The sequence below is a fragment of the Vespula vulgaris genome, chromosome 13 (genome assembly GCF_905475345.1).
Source record: "Vespula vulgaris chromosome 13, iyVesVulg1.1, whole genome shotgun sequence".
Classification (NCBI taxonomy): Eukaryota; Metazoa; Arthropoda; class Insecta; order Hymenoptera; family Vespidae; genus Vespula; species Vespula vulgaris.
In genome coordinates, this window is record NC_066598.1 from 2,037,882 (window position 1) to 2,055,000 (window position 17,119).

Here is a 17,119-nt window from a genome sequence, read left to right on the forward strand (position 1 = left end):
GTGTGTACCTTTTAATACATGCACTAACACATGAAAAGAAGAAAAAAAAATAAGTCACTACTACTGTCCAAACCGGAAAGGAATAACTGTTCGTTTCGGTTTCTTCTTTTTCTGAACTTTATCGTTCCTGAATCTACCCGTAACCATTTAAGAAGTTGAAGGGGTGATCGTACGATATTAACCAAAGGTTAAACGTTTACAATACATATATTATTTCCGCCATCTTTCATCATCATGTACGCTTTCCACTTGTCTTCACTACTTTATAAATATGTATGCACTTCTTGGAATCATTTTTATAGGGAAACTTTTTATTTGACTTTTCTTTATTTTCTTCTTGCGGTTTGATACGATAAGTTTTTATTTATTTATTTATTTATTTATTTATTTATTTATTTATTTATAAGAAGAAAAAGAAAGAAGTTATTTTTTATAACAAAAATATATTAAAAAATTGTATTGTTATAATTTGAATGATATTTTTGGTAGCTCGATAAGTCGACGTAAACAAATAAAGGAAAGTTGATTGCATAATCCATTCATTCATTCATTCATTCATTCATTCATTCATTCATTCATTCATTCATTCATTCATTCATTCATTCATTCATTCATTCATTGGTTTGTTTGTTTATTTGTTTTTTTTTATTTTATTTCTTTTCTTTTTTTAGAATAAAAAATTCTCTCAGAGAAGAAAAAACTCGTAGTTTTAAGCGATCTTTCTCAAATGTAATTTTGTTATCTTCGAGTTAGCCATGGTATGGCAATAGCATAGTATAGTATGGTATGGCGTCGGCGCGTGCACGGCCACGCGACTGACTTTCTCTTCTCGAATCTCATTCTATATCCATAAGAATTTACCTTCTACGGTAGAAAATTATCGTTCGTATTATACAATATTTAAACATATCTATGTATGTATGTATGTATGTATGTATGTGTATATATATATACATATAGTATAAACATACATATAATTTTCTATAATTCAAATTCAGTAATTTATATTATAAACAGCGTAGAAATATTTTTGAATAAACGAAGTTTATAAATGAAATAAAAACCAAATTTCATATACCTTTAAAAAAGAATATATACGAACATAATAATCATTTCAATGTTACCACTGCAAAAACAAGAGTATAAAATAAAATGAAGCGTAAGTAAGTTCAACGGGTAGTTTTCAAATTCTGGGCTCGCGCACCTGCATCACATTTTAAACTTACTACATAATTTAAAATTCCATTACTTATTTATTTATTTATTTATTCAATGGTACGTATAAGGATATATGTAAAATGTATTTAGTTTGTTTTAGTACGGTTACTAACACACGGCGTTAGAAAAGATGCGTGGGTTGCAAGACTCGATGTTGTATATTCTTGCCAGGCAAGAATCTCCAGTATATATTATTGTGCAAGAAAGCCGGTTGCAACGGTGCTTGCTGACAAGGCTACACAGGTAAACACGAGATTCTATGACTCCGTTGTCTCTAGCACAAATCTCTGATATTAGATATCCGTCGTGCACGCTTCGAATGATTTATTAGCCAAGTCTCAAGATAATCGTCGACCTATCTCTCTCCCCCACTTATTCCCCCAACCCTCATCCTCCCTGTTCCTCACCCCTCCATCACCATTCTTGTCTCTTTTATATTTAGCTACTTATTTCATCTCGAAATTCTATTCCTAAAGTTCTTAGAATCTTTCGATTTTTTTTAACGATTAAATTCGTATATATCCATTATGAACAATTTAGAATTCGTGCTTTGTATATCATGCAACATACGTACATTACATAACTATGCATACATTTATATAGGATAGTTGAGAAAAGTGAGGTTATGTTGGTCTTGTTGTATTCCTTGCTCCTTAGCATGTCTCTCATGCTGTACACATCTTGCGATAGAATCGGACAATGGCGCCTATATTGTGATTGTATACGAGCAACATGTGTGTATGTACATGCCCACACCTACACACGCACACATGCACGTATCATGTACAAATATATATGTATATATGTGTATGTATGCATGCATTAGACGCGTAGCAACACAGGAAGTCAGTCAGAACGACAGTCGACTAACAATTTCCTAGTGACCCACATTGCACTCTCGTCGCCCCACGTTTAACGCCCACGCGTTCATCAGGCAACTCTGCTGCTGCTGTTATTGCAGTTACCTTGCTGGCTTGTGGTATTACTGTTATACTCCTGTTGCTGTTTGAGACTAGAGTTTTCACTATATCTTTTCTAAACGTTTACGATTCGTAATAAAGTCTGATAATGGATTACGAAAACTTTCTTAGTTATTTCTTTTTCTTTTTTTTTTTGCTCACTATCGTAAAAATTATAATTGAAATCTACATTTATACATGTGTGTATGCGTTCCTACGTATGTGTATTTGAGTTACTAAGAAATTTTGTTCAGCTCGGCATATAATTTGTTTTAAATGATACTGTATTTATTGAAGACTTAATTTTATTTGTTAAAAATTAACTTTTTGAATATAACAATTTAATATATAGATGTGTGTGTGTGTATATATATATTTTTTCATTAGATCTTTTTTCAAAATACCGGTCTTACTGGATTATATTGCAAAATAGGTAATACATACACACGTGCGAATGCGAAAGATTACATCTACTCGTCGAGGAATGACCAGTCATTGCAGCGTGACCTCTGATCTCTTGCACGTGCAATGCTAGAGATCTCTTAGAGACTCGGACAAAGATCAAGATACTACGACGAGAAAAAGAAAACGTTCACTTTTCATCCTCTCTCTGTCTCTGTCTGTCTCTCTCTCTCTCTCTCTCTCTCTCTCTCTCTCTCTCTCTCTCTCTCGCTCTCTATCTTTGTCTCTCTTTTTCTTTAATTTTTTTCATTAGACTAGGTTGCAATCATTAGAAATGTCACTGCGATTATCAAACCACCAATATGTACACGTATTACGTATACACACGTATGTTAATATTAAATTATTTTACAATCTAATTTTTTGAGGATTACTTTCTGATTAATTTTTTGAAATGTAAAATGTCAACATTATTTTAACTATAATGATATTGATGGGAAAAGGTATATAAGAAGAATACATGAGTAAGAGGAGACAGGATGAGACATACAAGAAACACGGCGACGAATGCACGTGCCGTTACACCTGCATCGAAAAGACCCACCTGCAAAACAACACCGATCGGCCCTTTTCGCGTTATGAAAATTCTACGATAAATTTCTTTTCCGTTTTTTTTTTTTTTTTTTATTTATATAATATTTTTATTTGTTCATACAAGGATGATACGAAAATAAATAAAATGAGTTGTAAAGAATACAAGAAAGAAAAAAAGAAGAACCATCGTATATCTGTCTTCGGTGAAATACATATTCGTTAAAAAAAAATTGGATAGAATTACATGTTTTATTAATATTTGTGTTACGAAATATAAGCATAAGAAATACGTATGGAAAATAATTAAATTAAATAAATACATAGAGAGGTGTATAAAAGAGCACGTGATTGCGCGAGATGGGACAGATGCGTTTCACCTTCGTAGCACGCGCCATATGCAGGTGCAACTGCAAACGGCCCGAGAACTCGAACTAAATCTTGTCGGACAGCCTGTTTGTCCGAACTCTCTCCCTTCGCTTTTTCGAGGCGGTTAAAATCGATCGGATCGGATCGGACCGAATCGATACATTTATCCACGTCCTTTGAGATCATGATAATAATCAGAAACATAAATAATATTATGTAAATTTTGCCTAATATCGTCAATAACAGTTTTAACGTCAGATCTAATTAGACAAGTTCTACGTCAACTTTAATTTATTAATAATGAAATATTATTTCAAGAACACGATTTTCGATGGATTGCAAAAATGATCGAGTGAAGATCAAACCGATCAAAATCCATCTATCCACCAATTAATCTACATCTAATATAATCTCCTATTTATCAATATCAATAAATTACTTAAAAACAATTTTTCAATCGTGATGTGCAAAAAATTCGAAAAAATGGCGGGAGAAAATGAAGGACCAATGTGAAAGATAATATTACCCCCTCTCTTTCTCTTTCTCACTTCAACGCAATGATGTTTATCGTCATCAGTAAAGGCTCTTAACGCTTGAACGTAGACATGCGATAAGACATCTCAGTGATAAAAGTTTAAACGCTGCGTTCACTTTGGTATCCCGTCGAGTGCAGTAGCGCAGTGTGAAAGACGAAGAAAAAGACGAAAAATAAAAAGAAGAAAAAAAAGTTCTTCCTTACATGGATTTTTAATGGGGAAATGGTGGTCGCGTGCCAAAGTTAATACTTGCTTGAGTATCAAGAAGTGTTAGTATATTTGAACGATACACCTGTCCACCATCTTGGTCAGCCGATCTTAAAGTACAAGGAACAAGGCCCAACGATGAGGGCTCAACTAAAGGTAAAGAGAAAGGAAAGAGAGAGAGAGTGTGTGTGAGAGAGAGAGAGATAGAGAGAGAGAGAGAGTGAGAAAGAGAAAGGATGAGTATTGTACGGAAGACAGGATGTGGGCAGCTGTTTACCAGCTGGAGGATGATACCTTAGTGTGTGCTTACGAAATAAATTCATGGGCCTTACGAGCCCCGTCTGTCGACCGCGAATATGTCTGAGGGAAGGTCTCATGCAAACGTATTCCATCTCGATTTTTCCATAAAACTTGCGTGCGATTCTTTGTGTGTAAGAAATCGTGAGAACGTTCTATTTAAACTTGAGATTAGGATTGTCCTTATGGAAAGTGAGGGGGAGAAAAAAAAACATATGTCGCGAATTTGAAATAGAATTGGTTTTGTTAAAAATCACCTGTACGAAAGAATTTCATTTCGTCGATCTATGAAAAAGAGAACGTTTATCGATTTATTGTTCAAACGTATCTAGAGATTTTTTTTATGTCACTGTATTAATTTGTTATTTAATCAATTGTTTGTTAATTCTCTAGGGGTAGTAACATTAGAGAGAAAAATATAACACAGTACTGGTGAATAATTTAATCATCGTAATAAACTTTCGAGAGAAAAAACAACAAAGAGATTAGGAAATATTGAAACTAAAGTCGACAAATTTTAGTTAGGCAACTAATAACGAAAAAAAAAACGGTATCGTCCTTTCATAAAAATAGGATTTACGAGAGTAAACAAAAGTGAGTTAGTTGTCTCGTATGAGCGTCACTGTCAGTCGTAGTTGGACTGGATGGTAACGGCACTTTGTTCTCGAGAGAACAAAGCAATCTCGAATAGCTCGACTTGTATATGTATGTATGTACTACATGAGATAACGTTCGATCGCATTTTCCCCTTTTTTTCCTCGTTATCGATGCGTCTCTCTTTGCTTTCTTTCTTTTTGTTTGCATAATGAAGAATAAAACATGAAACAAAACAAAAAAGATAGTAATAATCAGACGAACAATTTTTAACGATAATTTCACTTTCTAAAGTCAAATTAGTATTCCAAATTATTTAATTCGCTCGATTAATTTTTACGAGCAATATTATCTTCTAATTTCTAATTTGTATTCCTATTTATTCGATCATTACATCATTACATCGTATTATCACGTGAGAAATTCTAGATAGATCACATGACTTCTTCAAGAAATATGGCGTCCAGTACAAAAAATAGCAAAGAAACAGGACTATGGTATAAAAGATAGAAAAAGAGATAGGGAAGTATTCGTACTATCCGTTTTGTCGTCTCAAGGTCGTGATTCCTAGCTTCTTTCATCCTTAGGCCCTTCCTTTCCTTTCCTTCCTTTCCTTTCCTTTTCTTTTTTTTTTCTTTTCGTTTCTTTTTTTATCGGAAGGGGCGAACGTATAATAAAAGAAGGGACCGATCTCGTCTCGCGTGAGAGTCCATCTTAAGTCGATCGAGAAGAATCGGTTAGATGGATTCTGATCAAAAAAGGGAAGAGGAATGGAACGTAAAAGTAAAAGAAGTAAAAGAAGTAAAAGAAGAAAAAGACGAAGACGAAGGAGACGAAGAAGAAGACGAAAAAGAAAAGAAAAAGAAAAAAGAGTGGGGGAGGTTAGAGGGACGATGGAGGCGAACAAAAACTTAACTAGAAGAGCTCCACTTTGTAAAGGGAACTTTTCTAAAATCCTATGGTAAATGGCGCCTTTGGTACGGCCGGTTTCACTGTGAAAGGTCCCAAGAAAGAATGAAACGGCCCCGTTTTATTACAGGAAAAAAAGAGAGGAAGAGAGAGTGATAGAGGGAGAAAGAGACAGACAGAATGGAAAATACATGTCTGCTCGTTTAGTTACGAGGGTGGAACCACCAAACCGAGAAGTTTCTCAAGTGGAAAAGAAGGAAATTCTTTGAGTTCCATGATTCCCCTTTTATACTTTCTTGTGATTTTACAGCAGACGGGATATCAAATATATCCGATGTATTTGTATGTACGTATGTATGAATGTGTGATATATATATATATATATGCATTTATAGGGTGGATCAAAAATCCTTGGACGATGTTAAAATACTACTTCAGTTATAATTAGACTTCTAATTTTACAATCTGGAGAAAACAAAAAAAGAAAATTAGTTCGAAAGGTTACGAAAAAAAATAATTCGAATTTTTCATCTTTCCTGAATGTGTTCGCGCGCTTGATAATTGTTTAAATCGTTATTGAGATAAATTCTGGAAAAAAACGAATTAAAAAAGGAAACTAAAATGAATGAATGAAATAGAGAATAGGGAAGAGGAGAGGAAAACGAGGGGGAATTGTAGTTGTGTAAAAGGTAGGGAGGAAGTGGAAGGAGAGAAGAGGTTTTATGGTGGGGAATCACCATCGATTTTCGTCCGTCGCGTAGGCGAAAAGCCGCGACTCTAAACCGCCGTACGGGAGAGACTATGATGACCCTTCGGCCCTTCCGAATTTGCCTTGCAAATTTTCAAATAGTTTTCGGAATCATTGACGAGTATTGTGAATCATTCGTTGACCTCTAACTACGCTTTTTTCTCTTTGTTTCTTTTTTAATTAGTGAACTCTATCCACGGCCATATTGTTACCTTTCCTAATTTCTCACGTTAAGATTTATAAATGTATTTAATAATCATGGAACGAGGGAATAAAAGATTTTTGTCAGCGTATAGAAATATTGTGAAAATTTTGTCAAAATGGCGGATTACATTTGGAAGATTAGATTTTAAATGTATTAGATACATCGATCAATTATGTTTCGTAATAAAATCACGTTGAGATTGACGTAATATTTTGTCGACTAAAGAAATAAAAAAAAAAAGGAAAGGAAAGAGAAGAAGAAAAGAAAAGTAAAAAAAAATATCGAGGATTCGAAGACGCGAAGGAAGAGTACACTTGGTCGAGATATTTCGAAACGTTCTCTCTACTTTAACAAGCGGCGCAATGCCGCACGAGAAGGACCGGAGAAAAGGCCAAGAGAGGCCCTTCATAAACATACTGAAGTCGAACACCAAGGGATGAGGATGATGTTCGTTCAATCGGAAAAATTGATATGAAGAGAAGAGAGCAACAAAGCTTTTCAACGTCGATATATGGGAACAATTTTCAAAATAAATTTACTCAAATACCTCAAAAAAAAAAAGGAAGGAAGGAAAAAAGAGAAAGCAAACAAAATGTAATGAACTTCACAAACCGAATACAGTATCGCTCTACCGAGAATTAAAAAAAAAAAAAAAAGGAAAGAAATGAAAAAATGAAATACAAACATTACATAAAAATAATTTCTATCGATTAAAATAGATGACGAGAAGTTTTGAAAATTGCAAAGATATCACTATAATCACGTTGAAATATCATCGACTAAAATACAGTTACATCACCAATCAGTATTTACACATACATACATTTGGAACATATCCAAGTAACAAACGAGTAGTATACTATCATCGCTTATGCGTTTCGTAGCAAGCATGTACCGTTGCAGAGAGATCCAACCAACAGTAAAATGAGAGGGAGAGGAAGAGGAGAAGGAGAAGGAGGAGGAGGAGGCAGGGGTGCGGAGAAGGAGAAGGAGAAGGAGAAGGAGAAGGAGAAGGAGAAGGAGGAGAAGAAGAAGAGAATGGTCTGAATGGAATAGCGAATCGACTTTCAAGGGAAACCTCAGAAGACAAGTTCTCGACTATTCCCATCACTTTCCATTGTCTACTATGAATCTTGATTCTATGTACGAATGTGTATTCCTATGTGTTTGTGTATGTAACTTAAACACAGATACACGACACTATTGGCATGTTCCCTCTCATCATACATACAGGAGAAGAGAAAAATAAAGAAAAAGATCGTTCAAGATCGATAAGCAATCGATTTTCCAGATAAGCTTTTTCGAAAGGAGAATCGGAGGATGATCAAAGAGTTCGATAAGACTCCGTTCGTTCTCCAAGGCTATCAACGTTTATAAACCGTCTTTGAGAACGCTATCGTTCTTTCGTGGTATCCATTAACATTTAACACGTGAGATTATGTCGGTATGCGATAGTACGTCACTGTTAAACTCGGCTTTTACGATCGATATAAGAGTAAATTTAACGTAAAATATTCAACGAACGTATATAAACTCGCTTGAATTCGTAAGGGCAAATTTGAAGTTAAGTTTGAATCTATTTAGATGCGATAAAATAAACGTGAAGTAGAATTATATTTGATGGATTAAGAATACACACACACACACACTGAGATACACACATGTAGATCTATTTAAAAGGTAGATAATTATTTTTAAATATCAAATAAAAATTGTTTAATTATATAACAAACACACATATATATATTTAATCCGTTTATTCACAAATTAATATGGATAATGATATCGAATCTAAATAGATTTTTTCCATTTCGCTCGAAAAAAAAAAATAAATTTTTGCAATGAAAATGTCGAACACGTTAATCAGGTTGTTCGATTGCTCTCGTCGTTAGCACTCTCGGACGACTGTTGTCGCCGTGCTATTCCCCTGACCATCGAGCACAAATACACCGCGCACAAGGGTAGAACAATAAATGAGTAATGCTTCGTTTCGATTGAATAACGAGGGTCGACGAGCATCGCACGGGAAACCGGCATGCCATTCGAAGAACCCTTCTTTTATCCCTTCACCTCACGCTATCCGATTTTCACCCTACCGTATACTACGACACTACGTGGACAAAATTCACGTAATAGTCATCCGTTGTTGGAATTATTTTCACATGGAGAAGAGATTTTTCTACGAAAGGAAAGAAAAGGAAAGAAGAGATATGTAAAAGAAGAAAATCGATAGCGAGAAGATAGCGACGACACTAATCTCCGCAAATGAAAGTTGATTTAAAAGTTAAAAAGATTAAAAGATTCTTTTGGAAACAAAAAATTTTGGAAATGAAAATATTTCGATATCCGTACGAACTTCGATTTGTTAGGAGAATATTTATAATATATATATATATATATATATATAATGTTTATAAAATTAAAAAAAAAATCAGTTTAAAAAAGTCGAAGACATCTTGACGATGTTTTGCACCGGCTCTTCGAGCAGCCTCTACTTATAAAACTAGGAGAGAAGTTCACACGCACTTACACATACGCACATACTTATAACGGCACACTTGTAGAGGCATATACAAAGATTATTTTCTTTGTATGTTACATCATACATGTATTGTAGAAACGTTGAACGCGCCAGGAGGGGGGAAGCTAAGCACGTAGAACATACTCGGTTCTGTGTACCCAGACCTCTCGCAACCCTTCTTTCGGATACGCGTTCTAGAAAGAAGATAGGGAAAGGGCCGCTGAATATCCAGAGTTGGCAGATGCGAAGCGAGCATGGATGATGGGTAAAGGGGGCCCCATGGATCGTGTAGACCCTAGCCCGATTAACGATCCCCTCAACCCCTCCATTGCTCACCCCACCTTTTTTCTTTTTCGCTTTTAAACGCATCTTCCATTGCGAGAATCTACCCCGATGCTCGATTTTGCATAAATCGATACGTGTGTTCGTTCGCCCTGGTAACTTTTAAAAGAGTTCGCAAAAGCCAAAAGTTTTTAATTACGTTAATGATTTTTAATTTACATTAATGAGATTATTAGTTTTTTGGCTGATGATTAATAGTTTTTACGAGTTTAATATTTAAAATCGTACGGACAAGTCAGTTCAAATATGAAATAGAAATTTGAAGTGATAGGTCAGAATTTGATTGGAAATATGTGCATGTAATTATGCTTATAATATGCGACATATGCATATAACCCGCAGTATGCACATATATGCAATATTTCCTATAATATGCAACATACGTATATAACATAACCTATAATAGATAGTACAGGTACATATATGCACTATGATCTATACCACGCAAAATATATATGCAATATATGCACATATGCAGAATATAATCTATAAATAAGAATTCTATAAGGCAATACAATCAACGATATGAAACATAAATATAACGCGTAACTTATGATATCGATATCATAAAATCGCAAAGAAAAATATTGTTCTCATTCGATCCAACCCTTTCGAATAAATTTGAAGACAAAACAAAACAAAAAACAGAAAGAGAAAAAAAACAGAAATAGAAGGACACGCGAAGAGGATAAATTGACTTCCGGCCAGACGCGTGCAACATCGGAAGCGTGTTTAACTGTCGACGGCACGCGAGTATTTCGTATGGTTCGCGTAGTACGTCGGTCTTATTGCATTTTCCTTCTCTCTCGCTCTCTAACTCCCTCATGTGTTAGAGAGCGAACGAACAAGAACGAAGGAACGTGCTGGTAGAAAACGTGAACCTCTTGAGCCTCTTTCACTTCGCTACTCACCCACCCACTCTTATTCTCGCTCAGCCGTGCTAATTCCAGCGATCTTGAGATTCCGTTGCATCCGTGCACAGAAATAAACTCTGTGTGTGTGTGTGTATGTGTGTGTGTGACAGTTATATAAAAATTTAGACACATTTAATCTCTAATCTCATGATAATCGATAAAAATTTATCGAGAATTTTGTACGAATTTTTTTTTTAACGAACAATGTTACAATCTCAAAAATAATTATACAACGAAATCTTCTTTTCGTAGAAAGTTGTAAAAATAACGATGGTAAAAACTTGCACGTGAATTTTTACATACATAATATGTAAGTACATACATATTTATCTACCATACGTGACAATGGGAAATATCAAAATGGCCGCGATAAGGATTGCGTGAGTTTTGTGATTTTTTTTGAAAACAAAAAAAAATCGAAAAAAAAAGAGAAAAAGGTGTGAATAATATTTTTGCAATGTTTTATAAATGATTTTGATTGCTCCGCTACTGGCAAACGTGTCGTGTTCATCGAATCATTTTTTGTCTCTGTCTCTCTCATTCTCTCTCATTTCGCCATATGTCTGTCTCCGTTACAAAGCACGTCGCGTCACGAGCGATAAGCGCACGCGATCTCGAGTGCGCTTCTGTCCTCTTCGAAGTTCCGTGTCGACGCGTTCGATAACGAACGTTGTTGGTTATGTTGCACAAAGCGAAACTTAACTTACAGAAACTCTTTCTTATTGACCCGTTTCGTTTGTAGAATTTTCATTACTTATTACATCTAAAAAAAAGAAAAAAAAACTAATTTCTCGGTACGTTTTCTTCTTTCATAATTTTTTTATCATCCAAATTAATTTTTATTTAAACTAATTAGATTTATTAATAGAAACAATATTAGTATAAAAAATATCACTTCATTTGATTGCTGCAGTATTAAAATGCGTTTTCATGAAGGAAGTTTTTTAATTGGTTGTTGCATTGTATCTCTCTCTGTTTGATACTTTTATTTTCGAAACTGCATAATAAATTAAAATAGATAATAACTAATACTTCTAATCATAAATCATAATTTCGTTTACAATTGCATTCGCATTAATCGAAGAAAATATATTCCTGTGTCATGTCGATCTTATTATTGATCGATACGATACAATCAATAAGATATATGACGTTTATTCGCGACGATGAATACATGCATAAATATATACATGCATGCATGTGTGTGTGTGTATCGTAAAACGGGATTATTGACCACGATATATAATAAGGGCTCATAAAAAATGCTTAGTTCATTAGCAATAATACAAGATTCTGATCTTTGGTTAAAAAAAAAAAAAAAAAAAAAAAAAAAAAAAACAGAAAAGAAAAAAAAAGAAAAAAAACTAGCAAACGGTTTGCGCTCTGACGCAAACTCGAGAGCAAGCTCGACATTAAACTCGTTTCGTTCTTTGACTATTAATAATAGTCTCTCATGTTGTGTAATATTAGAACGTATTATTACTTCATATGATTATTCCTAACCATCGATGGTATGTATCGTTGTAACCATAACATCGCATTGAAACTAATTAATTAATCAATTAATTAATTAACTGAACATTTCTCTCATTGTTCCTTAATTCTTATTTTTAACAAAAAGCGAGATAAAAAAAAAAGTTTCTAGATGAATTTCAGAATTAATTTTTTGAACCTTCTTCCCTCCCTGCATTCTCTATTTTATTTCTATTATCCTCAAACCTCCGATAATTATATTCTCAAAATCTAGAGCGCAAGAATCCGTACGAAGTTAACAATCGGTAGGCAAGCTATAATGTGTAGTATATATGTGTATGTATGTGTACACATATATATATATATATTATATATATATAAAGAAAGAAAGAAAAAAATGATCAAGAAAGAAAAAGAGCGAAAGAACAAAGAGAACAATGAGAATGTATGCGCGCGAGCGTGCAGATTACATTGGCGTACGTACGTAGGTGTGTTACTGCACGTGTGCAGAAACAGAGGGAGAGAGACGGAGGGGAGAGAGGGGAAGTAGATGACGTAAGCTTCGATTACACGCCGTTGCATGGCGCATACGGCGCACGACTGCAAATCGCATTCGCGTCAGCGCGTTCATCGTACACACACGTATCTGTTTTCAGTGCGTGTAAATCTGTCGTTTATCTTCTCTCTCTGTTTTTCTTTCTGTAAAATGTATATGTATGCGTGCGTACACGTATGAAGGACGAGGCCTTCAAGCAGGCACGTAACACTCACGTATCTCTTCGTTTTCTTCGTATATCAACCATATATGTATATATATATGCTGTTAGATTGCCGTCAGCTGACAAGATGAGAACAAGCCGAGAAACAGGAAAAGACCTTCTTCTTTGAGATATTACTTTTAAGAGAAGTGAGAAGAAACGTTTTGAGGAATTTTTCATTCAACTTCACGGGAATTAAAGGGAAGAGAGAAAGAGAAAGAGACACCACCGAACTTAAGGTGTTTCGTAATTTTACGAAAATTATGGATACACCTAACCTTCCTTTTTACTTTGAAAAGTAAATGTATTCGTCATTTTGAAGATTTGTAGAGACATCTAACCTTACTTGTTAGTTCGAAAGTTAAACTACAGTCGTGAAACGCAGGAAGATTTCTCTGGAACAAATAAAAGTTAGAAAGGCCATGGAATTTCTATGGGAGATTATTATGACATCAAACTTTACTTTTTACTTTGAAAATTAAACATTTACAAGTTTACGTTAGGTTTGGTTTGGTTTGTTCGCGAATTTGAGAATCTTTGGTTATGCAATAAATTGAGGTTATTACTTTAGATTAAGTTAGATTACGAATTGAAGAATTTTGTGTGAGATTACAATTCTTTTTTTTTTATGAACAAACATATTACAAAACCGATCAATCATTGAAGAAAATTCTACGTAGTAATCATTGATTAAAATTTAAGAATTGTTAAAATATGTAATACTGATTAAATACAACAATGTAAAATAAAAAAAAATAAAAGAAGAAAACGAATTCCCATCATGACGGTAAAATCTGATTGACGATGACGTTTTCAAATGATTTCCTGTTAGACATAACCTGCAAACCCACAGGTGACGCCCCTCATGGGATGCACGAATCCTTCCTTCCCCTCTCCCTACCCCTTTCCCTCCTTAATTTTCTTCCACGAAGGAAAACAATTACTATTGGAGGAACGGACGACGATGAGAACGACGATGAGAACGACGACGACGACGACGAGGACGACGACAATGACGACGGTGGTAAAACAGCTGTCGCCTTGACCTTACTCAATGCGCTTCTCGCCACGATATATCGTGACTGCCATTTCTTCACGTTCTCTCTCCGTCGAAGTATAAATCTGCTTTAAACGACTTTACTCTCTCTGAAATTCGATATATAACGATGGAAATCAATTCTGTAGTAAATCCCCTTAGTAAAGGAATAAATCACAAACGTGTCGAATTTTATTGATTCCTACATGTGTGTATGTGTGTGTGTTTGTGTGTGTGTGTGTACAGCAACGAACCAATCAGCCAACCTGTTGCATATCACACTCCCTATGCTAATAAATAATAAAAGTAAAAACTCTTCAATATTTGTTATGTACCAACAAACGTCATCGCGGAATTTAAAAAAGAAAAATAAAATAAAATGAAAAGAGAAAAAAGAAAAGAAAAGAGAAAAACCTAAAGAAGAATACTACAATGCACATAAAATGTCATAACAAATAATACAACTTAAAGCTTTTCAACGTTTAAACATTATTCGTATCTTAACCAACCTGATCACGGTATTCTCAAAAATAAGAAGCTAACAAAAAAAAAAGAAAAGAAAAGAAAAAAGTAGGACTACTTGTGCATAGACAAAGTTGTCCTATTAAATAATACAAATAAAAATTCCTGAACTTTACAACATTGTTTATATTCTAACCAGCAAGATTGTCACAGTATTCTCAAAAATAAGATTTCGAAAAGAAAAAAGGAAGAGAGGAAGATAGAGAGAGATAAAGAGATAGAGAGATAGAGAAAGAAAGAGAAGAAAAAGTAAGAGTGCAGGCCCTAAGCAAAGTTAGGATTCGTATGGGAGGGGTATGCGGGGGAGTATAGGGGCGCCATTCGAGGGAGGGCTGTTGAACTTTCAGGGTCACTCCCGTGGGCCTTTGCGAACGGAAGATAGAAAGGCAAAAGGAGAGAAAAAGAAAGAAAGAAAGAAAGAAGAAGAGAGGAGAGGAGAGAGGCTGGACACGAAAACTCACTCCTAAAACCGTCTAACGATGTGCCCTCTGTGTTGGATTGGGTCTGTATAGAAGTAAGAAGTAGTAGGGGTAAAGGTGGGCATGGGCATGAGGTGAGGTGAGGTGAGGGATGGGGGATAGAGGGAGGTATTCGAGGGCCAAGCATCCACACATAGAAAGAGGGAAAGAGAAAGAAGAAGTCTGGCAATTCGTCGTTTCTCTTTTAGGCCCTCTTTTGCTTTTGGCTTCTTCTTCTTCTTCTTCTATCTTTCTTCCTTGCTCTACACTTCTCATTTTGCTGTTGCTGTAGTAGTAAAGGACGAATGGAGAGAGATAGATAGATTGGTAGGTAGATATATAGCTAGATAGACAGAGAGAGAAAGAGAGAGAAAGAGAAAGAGGCAAGACGACAACGACACAACCGACGACGAAGAAGACGGTCGATGTAGCTCAGGAAAGTGCAACGACAGGGGAACCAGTTTTAGGAGCCAAGAAAGGATCGTTTTCTTCGCATGGGCTTCGACGAAACCCTTTCTTGACACGTCCTACAAAAAGACAGGACTCTTACCTCATCAATGCTACACTTTCTGTCTATCTGTCTGTCTGTCCGATCTGTCTGTTTTAATCCAGTCTGTCTGTCTGTCTGACTATTAGTCACTGATGATATGGGAGTAGTCTTTCTAACTTGAAAGGGTTAAAAAGATCACGTGAGGAAGAATATATATATATATAGATAGTGGGGGAGGTGGGCTCGAGTCTCTCAGTCGAGGATAGTGAACTCTCATGGCCATTCCGTGGCTTTCCTCGGAACCGGCAAAACCTCGGGCTCCTCGACATAATACAACGATTTAGATGCGAGCGAGAGAGAGAGGGGGGGGAGGGAGGGAGAGAGAGAGGGGGAGAGAGAGAGAGAGAATAAAAAAAAGGGAAAGGATAGAGTTGAGTTATCTGTATTTTCTCTGAGCGAGAAAAGGAGCAACGTTTCATGGTACTTCTCGAGATATATCATGGAAAAAGAAGAATTATCGTCGTCGAGTTTCTCGTTGACGTATACACATACATGCATACACACACGCGCGCGCGCACGTATATATGTATGTATGTATATATAACCGACGATTTTGTTTTTGCATCTTTTATGTTGTTACTTTTTTTTCCTCTTTGAAAATATGAATTTTTTTGTTTCTTTTTTATTACCGCCATTTTCCTTTCGCGTAACATCAAATTTAATTTCGACTGTATAAAAAGTCAGAAAAATTTTAAATATCATGTATTATGCGAGGTTAATGAGAGAGTAGAAGAAGAACAAAAAGAACGGTAACGATCCTATAGGTTATTTTCTGTTCTAATTATTATTATTATTTACTTCCATAAATATCAAGCAAGAATTTATAATAAAAATGCAACTATGAAAATTATCTCTCTCTCTCTCTTGTAGGATGAAAATAAGGTGGAATAAAAAAGCCGAACGAAAAAGAAGCTTGGAAGAGTATAGAATAGTAAGCTTGGGTTGAATGACCTAACAGAGAGTGAGTATCTCTATCTAGTACCTGTATCATCTGGCTCTCTTCTCTCCGGCAGAAAGCACGCATGTGTGTGTGTGTTGTACTTGTGACTAACTGTGCGTGCAAGCGCATACGTATATGCGTATATATATATATATATATATATATATGTGCATACGTACATGCAGTCTATTCCCCCTCTTTCTTTCACTGATTATATACAAGTGTACATAGACGTAACCCTTCACGCACGTTATAAAACTAGTTTCGCGTGCGGATTACTCCTATGGGATATCGCACCGTCTATATTTTACTAGTGTCAAGGAACGAACGAAATTATTCGAACTTTGTCGATTAATTACGAGATCCTAGTATGTGTGTGTGTATAAATATATACGTTTCTATAATCAATAATATACATATAAATAAATAGAAATAAATGATATATTATATAAAGAATGATTGGCCAAGAATTACACGATATAAAAAATTTCATTTCTTTTTCCTTTCCCTTTTTCCAAATTCTAAAAGATTTTATATAACTCAAAAATACAATTCAAAAAAATCTCGAGA

General features: G+C 35.1%; 1 protein-coding gene and 1 long non-coding RNA gene across 4 annotated transcripts in view; one reads left to right on the plus strand and one right to left on the minus strand.

Annotated features, from left to right (window-relative positions):
* Window positions 1-17,119, minus strand: part of LOC127068345 (histone demethylase UTY) — a 52,048-nt gene that overhangs the window by 17,654 nt on the left and 17,275 nt on the right. The window lies entirely within an intron of this gene.
* LOC127068364 (uncharacterized) lies at window positions 4,130-13,804 on the plus strand. The gene is made up of 2 exons (XR_007782906.1): window positions 4,130-4,438; window positions 13,113-13,804. It is a non-coding gene; the product is annotated as an uncharacterized LOC127068364 (long non-coding RNA).